Below are 10,756 nucleotides of genomic sequence, written 5' to 3' on the forward strand. Positions count from 1 at the left end.
AATTTATAAAATCATGCAAAGTTGGCACTAAAATCAAAGTGTCATTATTTATCGAATGACTCTTTATGACAAGTGTCATAAACATTCATAAAGACTTCTTACTGTTCATGACAGATGTTATGTCATGTTTATGACAGTGTCATGTCAGTCTTATGCACACCCCTTCAAATAAAGTGTTACCTTAAATACTATTGAACATCTTTTCACACTGATCAGTCCATCCAGGATTTTGTGATTATTTTGTTGGGTTTTTTTGTTGGTTTTTTTGCAATCAAAATCACAGATTTTGTGGCGCTAACTTAGAAATATTTGTAAGGAATTTTTACGATATTTGCACTCATGCATGATGTTAAATTTGACTTTTTAATAATCGCTGCATTGGTCACGGACTATAACTTGACACTGAGTAAGGCTGAGGCAGCAGTCACTTAAACTCAGTGTTTTTGGGCCAATTTTGAGAAAAAATTGCGGTAAAAATCAGGAAAAATGTGGGGATCTGCTGCTTTTGCTTGAATCTGTGAAAAATGGAGGGACTTAGTGACGTAATTTGGAGTCTAGAAGGCCACATAAAAAGCTATGGTGGGCCAGATTTGTCTCCGGGGCCTTTAGTTTCACACATGCCATACTTTTGCTACGTATCTTTTTGATCACGTGGGCAGGGGTTCAAATACAAACAAAGCTGATAAATCGTCAACCAGGCATCTTCTTGTTTATCATTTTGAAATTCTGCTAAAATATTAATTTGAAGTAAACAAAACAAAGGCAATATTCACAACGAAGAATCCCTGTGCCGTATACCCACCTCCGTCCGTTCTGACCTCGTTCAGTCATACACACACAGCATGAGGCGTGAAGCCTGTTAGGTGATGGAGACTGAAATGGTGGGATTTAACTGGATTTCTTTGTAAATCATCTAATCTTCCCAACCGGCTTACGGCTTCACCCCTTTAACTGGAAATGAAGCCAAGCCACTTCTCACCCACTTCTTTCTCTCCGCAGGCCGTCATCTGGACCCCCGAGACAATCGCAGGGTTTTAATAGTCAAAGAATACCAGAGTAGATCTCAAAAGAAAGAAAATATTCATTCTTCTTTCTTTTTTCCATCATTCAGGATGTGATGGATACATTTTAATGCGAAGAAGTTTGATGCTTTAAGCTTGCACAGTTATGATAGCCTATTGAGAGCCATTTTATTTATTTTTTTTTTCTTTTAATTTCCTCTTTCTTCTCCTAGTGTGGCTTAATGACACACTGACTCATTCGCAGGGCAGAGGGGGATGAAACAAGCCATGAAGCGTGTAGCCTTGAAAATCCAAATCAAATAGCATCTTAGCTCAAATCAATTCTTTGAACCTTTTTGTCATCGTAAGCCGTAGAGTCAAATATACCTCTCACAGGTATGAAGTGAAGTGAGAACAGCTCATTTTCATCTTCACCGACAGAGATGCTATTCTCTCTGCATGCAGAGTTCTTGAAATATTCCTCGGCCTCCGGAACGCTACTGAAGGAAATCGGATTTCATTTCTCACTCGCACAAACCTCCGCCACCTCTAATCCAGTGGTGGCTTCCGCAGTCATCTCCCCCAAAAGGACTAGAAAAAAAACACGATTTCCTCACCACATCAATAAGCCGGGGGTTTATTCAGCTCCATGGTGGTCCGTGCGGACTGGCTGCCTGCCCTGCCTCTGACAGGGCTTTATTAGCGGGAAGAGATGGGGAGGCTCTCACTGAGGCAGGGGAAGGGGGGGGGGGGTGCATATATGCTGCCTCGGGGATGAAAAACTACCTCTTATCATCGCCGCTGCTACATTAAAACCGCAACAGTAAATGTGTTCCATATTTCTTCCCAATTGTAAAATCGGTTCATCTTTTCATCGTAAACCTGTTGCTCTCTATCGCTGTAAACACAAAGCAGACACATGTAAATTTCTCCTTAACGAAGTGGCAGCCGCATTATTTGTAATACTACGAAGATTATGAATCCGTCAAAACACGACTGAAAAGTAAGAGTATTGTACACATGAGAAGCATGTCATCTCTTTGTCCCCATGGTTACCCGTCCTAGAGACGGATTCCCTCGGTCTTGGCAGAATTAAGTCACACAAATAAAACACAGCATTATCACAATGCTCAGTGGATCTCAGTGGGCTAACAAAGGCACTTTGCTATATCGAAGATGACTCCTTTTATGTAATCAGAGACTGTGGGATGAAGTCAGAGTGCCAGGAGAGAACCCACATACGAACTGGGAGAGAAAATCCTTCAGCTGGTAATGAATGGCATCGATTTTTAGAGACGTTGAGTAGATTGTTTTATTATCGTTTTTATGTTAGTCGTTGTAATGTATGCAACTCTTTGTGAATGAGACAATGAGTCTCAAAAGATTTTCCTGTACAAACGAAGGATTAATAGCAGTTAACAACATGCAAACTCCATGGAGAAACATCTTGGGCCAGGACTTTCTATGGAGAAGGCAAGAGTGCCAACAACTGTCAACAGGAGTCCAACATTATCACCAGCATTGATAAAAGGAGTTGTAATAGTAATATTTCTTATCATTTAATCCCTCTCTTACCAACATGCTGTACACTATATGACTTCTTCTGCATTTAGTAGTCGTCATGCACAAATCATAGTGTACAGTCTGAACTTCCAAAACAACACATGTCAGATTGTTGTGTTTTTTGAGGCAAAGAAGATGATGGAAGCCTCTTTAATTAACGTTAGGGTGTAGCGTCTTAAGCTCAGAGCCCAGTATTCACATTATACCTCATTGGGGCAACTTTGAGAAGAGAAGTCGTCTTGTGATGGGAAGGTTGTAGGTTTGATTTCAGCTTCCCCCTGGGCAAAGCACTCAACACCAAACGGCCTACCAATCTGCGTATCGGTGTATAAATGTGTGTGTGCAGTTTAAAATTCAAAATGCATTCAACAATTAATGATATTTGGTTGATGAGACATCTTCTCTGTATTTCCTCTAGCCACAGATTGTGTCTGCAGCAAAATTCTTACAATCCCCCTTAAATTACAAAATTTGTGAAGCATAACAACATATTACTGTATTGTATGTTGTGCAACGCAAGTATGATGCCTAATGATGGCGATGTTACATTCTGTCCTGTCTTCCCAGTTTTGTTTATTCATTTACTATTAACGGTTGCTCTCACAAATTTGTGACAAACATACAGTTATTAAATCACACATTACATTTATTGTAGACGTAGACCAGATTTTGTTGGCGAGACCGTCGTTGTACCTGGAGGTTGACGATACCTCGATGTGCTGCCCACCAGTTTACCCGAGGTCGCTGTATTAAAAACAAAACAGAACTGTCATTATTGTTTTTATGTGTTTTAGTCATACAGTCACTCGTATATTTTAGTAGAGGTACATTATCAGATGTGGGAAACTTGGGCTGTAGGCTGATTTCCTATTTCTTTGCAGAGCAGTGGCCCATTGTCCAAACAGCCTGTCTCACACTGCCAGGATGCTGTGAAGGGTCCATTGTGTTTGTCACTATCTGTCTACACCTGTCAAACATATTGTCTTTCATTCTGAAGTTCCAGCATCAGGTATGTGTGTGTGTGTGTGGGGGCGGGGTGTGCGTGCGCATGTTTGTATTCTCCCACACACACACACACAACATTGAGCCCATTGATTTTCTGTAGATGCTTCTGTTCATGCACAGACCTCTTCCCCACCCACCCAAAGCAGCAACCCATCAATCTCAGACAGTGTCTGAGTGAATTGGGTTCTGGGTTTAGATTCCTCAGTCTACGGCACAGCCAACTGTAAGATGGCTATTCACAGCCCCACTCAAAATGTCTGTTGCTGCCGATAGCGTTCCCTAACCATTAGGCCCCTCCACACAATGCTCTGTGAAGAGCGTTCAATTTTTTTATGCCTGCAGAAAGGAAAAGAAACATCCATCAAGGGGCACAAGGAATATAACACGTTGTTACTTTCAAAAAAATCTTTTAGATGTATGTTATTTTTAAAAAATGTATACAACACGGCAGAGTTCAAGGCCCCTACACACAACTGCTCTTCAGTTAAACTGGAACGTTTTTACTGCGATCAGACTGCTGGTTTACACGACACTGGCACTCTGAATGAAACTTTAACATTCCAGTGGACGTGTGGAAGCCGACATGCTCAGAACGCAGGCCTGAAGGGTTTATTTGGGCTGATAACAAACAGAAACAATGGGCGGATAGCACTGTGCCGTGTTTTGCTACTTAACCCGTTCAGTTTCGGTTACAGTTTAGTGGAAACTAGCTAGAGCTGGAGGCTAAGGATCAAGAGCGCATACACCATCTAGTGGCCTGGCATGACAACTACAGCTGTTTCAATTTGTCTTGGTGGTGTCGTCTAAACTTGGAAGTTTATTCCAATTAACATCCGAAAATGCCAGCGGTTTCCAGGCAGCAATCTCATGTAAACGTAACCTAAAAGTAAGACGTCAGCTGCTGGAGTAACGTTTCTCTGCAAGTTTGTGTGTTGACTGCAGATATGATCAAAGGTTCCTGTAAAGGTTTGTTGAAATAAAGCCTAAAAAGAGCAACTCAGCAGACTGATCTTACAAACATTCATACCTCCTCTTCCTTCCCTAGAGATTCTACAGCTGTGATTTTGATGATGATATTTGACAAAATGTAATATTTATTGCTTGTTTCATATCTGATGGTTGTATGATGTTTTTATGACATAAAGCTCTTTGAACTGCTTTGTTGCTGAAATGTGCTATACAAATAAACCTGATGTGTACCATGACATCTGCAGCAACATTCAAAGTGGGGTTTTTTTTCCATACGTGCCTTTACACAAAACCCCACTGACTAGCCTGCACACAGTGAACCGTCATAAATAATACACACACGATGCTGCAGGAGGTAAATCATTTCTATTTTTCATGTCACAAACATAATAAACCCAAGTGATGGTTCCCACCCCAAAAGCAAAAGCAGGAAAATTATTCTTGAGTTAGTATTGATTCGATTTACCAGGATTTCCTCATTTCATCACTATGACTGCTACTCAGGTGATTTATGGTTTCCTAACATGTCAATATATTTTCTTTCATTCACTGAGACAGGAATACAAAGTGGCACCCCACAAACATCCGTCCATCCATCCATCCATGGACTACATCTTCATCTCTGAAGTTTAGCAGCCACTGGACAAGAGACGGTTTAGAGCATGGATAGGTTGCTGGTCTATCGCAAGGTCACAGAGAGAAACAAAGGGTAAACAACCATGCACACACACACACATTCACACATACCTAAGTGGAATATGATTTGTAAACAAAGTGATAATCATTGCTCCCATTGGACAGATCTGATGGGGGTGGGACAGTGCACAGATCTGTTCCATCCCCGTCAGATCTGTGCCAACCCAAACTTTCTCATTCCTGCTTTTTGCATTTCTGTTGTCTGTTATCACAACCAGTTTGAAAGTTAAGAGCAGCTCATACAACACAGGTTTCGCAATATGATATTTCTAGTTTTGGAAATGCCTACATCAGGCCAGCAGCAGCCTCGATAAGCATTGGACCGAAATGATGGGGAAAGCAGCAGATCGGGCGCAAATTCAGCACATACAGCAACACCAAAGGGTTAATTTTTACCATTATGTCCAGAAACGGTGGCTTGTGAAGTCCAAAAAGACATATAATTCATGTCACTGGTTTGGATTGAAACCAGTCTGTATTCACACCAGAAAAGAAACCGCGCCTGAGTTTGTTTGAAAGCGGACAGAGATCACCTCTAAACGTGAGGCTCGGTCTGGTCATTTGGTCTGCGTCAGAATTTCCTTGAGTTTTTTCACGACATGCACAAAAGGTCTGGAGCAACAGGCAAAACAAACTCTGATCCGCTTAAAGTGGATCAAATGCGTCAGGTGCTAAATACACCTGGAGAAAAACAAGACGAAGCAGAAATGAAATGAAGACAGTCAGGATGAAAGAAAGACATCAAACAGACATAACAGGGAAACGGACGCTAAAGGAGAAAACTGAAGTCTGTGCACAGAAGACTGACACTTGATGTAACACTAATCAAAATGATTTGTTCCTTATATTGGAAAGGCAATTTCACATGCTGGGAATCCGAATGACATTCCGCGATATTCATTTAGAGAGCTCAGCCTCTGTAGAATGTCAGAACGTGTTCATAATTTAAAGGTAAAATGTGAAATATCACAAGCGGTATTTAAAAAAAAAAAGGGGAGGAGGGGAGATGACTGGGGATGATGTGTGACTAGAATCAGAATATATCAGTCTTACTGCAACGACCTTCTTAATGAAGTACAAAAATAACTGATGCAGACAAAAGAAAGCTCTTAGGATACAGCAGCTTTCTGCACTCAGCTGCTGCCTGCTGAGAATCAGCTGTCAGCAGCGAATGAGTAGTTGGGGAAAAAAAATGTTTGTGTGCTTTTGATAGACCCAAACACATGCTGTCAGCTCCTCAACCTGCCTGTGACAAAATATCATATAGGTCTTTGGAAAAATAGAGATGATATAAAAGATAAATTAGCTCTCAGTAAGCTCACATTTACCTGTCAGTTACAATAGACAGATAATGTTACAAGAGTTGTTTTTTTTTTCTCACTAGGCAGATGTAAGTAACTCTTGAGTTTATGCATATTAAACTAAGCAAAAAGGCATAATTATTTAAAAAAAAACCTCACTGAGGTTATTGAAAAAATATTTCAGCATAAATAAATTTTCCAAGCTCCTATTTAGGAAGAAATATTTGTTGGTTTGTTATGGTGTTTCCATCATCCTTCCATTCATAAATCCTGTTTTGAGATAAAGACAACACTTGAATGTGTGTTGGCAAACATTACAAGCCCCAAAAAATAAACTTTTTTTTTTTTTTTTTTTTTTTAGAAATTTGCTATTTTATTTTCTAAATTATGAAGCCTAAATTCTTAATAGCCCTAAGAAATTTAATGCTTAAGTAATATTTCAATTAGACCATCTGAATTTGGGATCAGATGAGTTTGATGTAACACCTTCCAAAAACGTCCACTTTTGTCTTGATAAACAACAGAATGTCTTCCCAAAAGTCTTGGGGGCCATTAAGATGTTTTTGTCCAATTTTTTGACAAGTCTTTTTGTTCTCTTTTGTTTTTGTTTTTTTGGTGCCTGGGTATTCCAGTTTGGATACATTACTACCAAGTCTCTTGCTTGTTTGTTGAATTGTGAAGGCTGACCTTTACTGAGGTAGCGCCTGCAGCGCTGTAAACATATTTTTAGGTTCTTTTCTGACCTCGTTGTTAAGTAAGAAGGTCAGAAATGTTCTTGAAGTCGTATGGAAAGGCAGGTACTTAAAGTTCACCAGGTTTTCTCTGTTTGTGGATGATCCCTCTCACTGTGGTTCACTTGAGAGCCTAAAGCTCCGGTGAGCAAAACCCTTTATGCCAGATGATCAGCTGATCCTTGAATAGGAAAAACACTAAAACAAGACAGTGATGTGGCAAAAGAGACATCCTCAAAATTAATCTCAGTACACACAGATAATAGAGATATACACTTGGGCACAATATTAAAAACATACCTGGTGGATACAAGAGGACTTGATTGTCCATGAGAATGTGCTTCATTTTCTGATAATTAGGATGTTTTCACTCTGTAGACTAAGTTTGATTGAGGAGCAAAACTGCAACCTTTGTTACATGTTCAGCTGGTGTGGTTTGCTTTCGAACAACTTAAACTAACCAAAAAACTTATTGCTCTCCTCACCTGTGGTGGCGCTGCACCGAGAACCAATGTAGAAAACAACACAAAAACATTTGAAGAAGAGACGGAGTTCAACTTTCTTTTTTGCTAAATAAATGTAAGCAGAAGTGGAGTGGCATTAGATTTTAGCAGCTGTAGGGTTTCTCTTTTGTCTTTGGTAAAAAAAAAAAAAAGTAAAATAAAAGGACAAATCATTTCTTCATCAAAACAAGCACATTTGTTTCGGTTGTATTTACCCAGAAAGCCCTGTGCTTTAGTCTGCTTCCTGCTTTTGGCCTCTGGTTTGCTTGCATCATTCGAGCCGCACTAGAGTTCACTTCAACTGAACAGAGTCGTGGGGTTTTTAGTGGATGAGAGGTTTTGATGGCATGCATCAGAGTTCAATTGTGCATTCACACCTCCACAAACTAACCAGACTATCTAGATAAATTAACTGGAGTTTGATTAAAGTGAACTAAACAGGCCTGCTGCACTATGAAAACATCATTTCCAATCATTTTGAAGCCATTAGCTGTTGCCGTGGGCTCTCCTGTGACATTTTAGACTCTCCTCCTCGGAGGTAAAACATGCTTCGCCCAATCTGTTACAGCAAGCATCTGAGGTTGCATATAATTTCTCACAGATTGCTGCTGATGGTGTGCATTTCAGCCACCCTTGAGTGGTGGCGATAACACCTCCGTGTGCTGAGTGGACACCTGCCAACCACAGCTGAATCTGCACTCTGGAGCTTAAAAGTCTTTATCTCTGCCTTTCCATTTATCATTTAGCAGCTTGGAGCTATTAGTTTACAACTCCTTATCCAGCTAAACCCATAAACCAGACCAATCAAAGGCTCGGCGTAACTGAAAAGTTTAGAGAAATCCATTGGTTTTGCTGGGTTATTGATCTCGCCCTCCAGAGCCAAGGCCTTTCTGTGGCTCAGAGGCTTTATGAGAAGGTTAAGAAATACGGACTGGTTTGAAAGGGGGCTGCTTATCCCATTGAAAGGTGTAAATTAGATGCTAATTAAACTTCCGTTGGGTAGAATATGGAACCAGATTATTGTTATCCAACATTTTCTCAGATTGTAAACAGCAATTTTAGAGTAATTTATTGGCATCCGCAGCTCAGACAATCTGCGGAGGTCAATTATTAGCAGTGACCTCCACAGATAATGCCTGTTGTGAAAAGAAGAAAGGTACAGTTGAAGGAAAGCTATCAGAAGTCCCTTTTTGACAAAAAATAAATGTAGGGGACAGAACAAAATGTATTTTTGTGTTTCACAATTCACAAGTTATGTAGCCTTGTGAGATTTTCCTCCTTGGTAACATTTTATTGGATGGAATGTGCATAAGACTGACATGTCATTGTCATAAATGTGACATAACACCTGTCACGAAGATGAAGGAGTCTTCATGAAAGTTTACCACTGTTGTCCTGAAGTGTCATTTGGTAAATAATGGCACTTTTATTGCAAAGTTAACAATTTTAATGGACCTCTAATACAAGTTTTAATGAATTTTGTGTTAAAAGTGTCATTATTTACTGAATGACTCTTCACAACACCTGTCATGAAGACTCTGTCTTCATGACAGGTGTTATGTCACGATTATGACAGTGTCCTGTCAGTCTTATGCACACCCCGTCAAATAAAGTGTTACTGGGTTGTTGTTTTTTTTTTGTTTTTTTAGTGTTATATAAAATCTCAGTAAGACAAACTACAGCTGAGTTGTTGTGACAGGACCAAAGTAGAAACATGGATGGATGCTTTTGCAGTGCACTGCGTACCGTAACTCGGTACAGTTCCTGCAGAAGACGACGACGTGTTGGAATTGTCCGACGTGTTTTTGTTCTCCTCTTCACAGGGGCTTTTTCTAACAAGTAACCGTTTGCATGAAATGAATATGTGGAAACAGGAAGCAAATGGCTGAATACTCAGCTTAAACTCATTAGCAAGCCCAGCAGGGGCATTCGTTCCCCAGCTATTAAGGAATTCTGAGCCGATTTTCATTATGTATGATGCCTCCTAATGCCCCTAATGCCTCCAGTCTCTATTTGGTTGGATAAAAGCATTTAACTGCAATAAATATGAAGATTGCAGAACGGAATAGCAATGCCTCCAGCTTCTAGCTGAAGTGTCTGGTTCATTTTAAAAAAAAAAGAAAAAACTACATTGTCCATGAAACAGAAAAATTGATTACGAAGTATAAATTAAATTCTAAGAAAATATGGTAATTGTGAACTTTATAACTCTACATCTACCTCTGTCAGAAGCCTTTAAACTTACTGATTTATTTACAGATCAAGCACTGCAGAATTAGCCTTTGCTCTAATGTCTTCCTTATAGGAAAAATAAAACGGTTTGGAAGCCGTTTTCTGTCCTCTTCAGCCAAATGATGACGCAAAAGTTAATAGACACTTACACTGCCACTCTGCGTCTTTCTCAGGAAACAGAAGAGCTTCTGCATCAGAGTGTAAACAGAGATCTTACGTTCAGTTTGACAACCGTCCCGGCAGCCATCGCATTCCTGTAAGGACAATGTCAGTGTGAGGTGAGAAAAAAAAATAAGGCAAAGTGACACACAAAGACAACTGTCGTTATAAAGGCTGTAATACTGAGCCGATCGATCAAGGACGACGCTGCCTGCATTCGGTTTTGGCGGCACTTTTGTGAACACATCAATATTTATCTGCTTATGATGCTTTGAAAATAGCCTTTCAGCTCCATGGTTTGTGCGGCCAAGGACACGCTCCGTCCGTTTTAGCAGTTATTCCCTCAAACTAATCAGATTGGTTAGAGGCTGTCTCCTGAATGCTTAGTTGTCTTCAGATTATAGTTTCCAGATGAAAAGAAAGCGCAGCTCAAAAGTTCAGTGAAATGCTGCTGATGTGGGAACCTGGAAAAAGGAGGCAAGAATAGTTTGGTTCAGAGCGTCTATGGTGGGTATGAATACATTTTGACTGGTTCTGTAGCAGGAATTAATAGAAAATATTAGCCGTGCATTTTTCATCACGTCTTAATCTGCCAA

General features: G+C 40.1%; 1 long non-coding RNA gene across 1 annotated transcript; it reads left to right on the forward strand.

Moving 5' to 3' along the window:
• The first annotated feature begins 1,084 nt into the window (after window positions 1–1,084).
• On the forward strand, window positions 1,085–10,750 carry LOC145552757 (uncharacterized). The gene is made up of 4 exons (XR_014088849.1): window positions 1,085–2,270; window positions 3,446–3,573; window positions 5,097–5,247; window positions 10,175–10,750. It is a non-coding gene; the product is annotated as an uncharacterized LOC145552757 (long non-coding RNA).
• The last annotated feature ends 6 nt before the right edge of the window (window positions 10,751–10,756 follow it).

This window comes from Poecilia reticulata, chromosome 9 (genome assembly GCF_904066995.2).
Source record: "Poecilia reticulata chromosome 9, P_reticulata-male-v2, whole genome shotgun sequence".
Classification (NCBI taxonomy): Eukaryota; Metazoa; Chordata; class Actinopteri; order Cyprinodontiformes; family Poeciliidae; genus Poecilia; species Poecilia reticulata.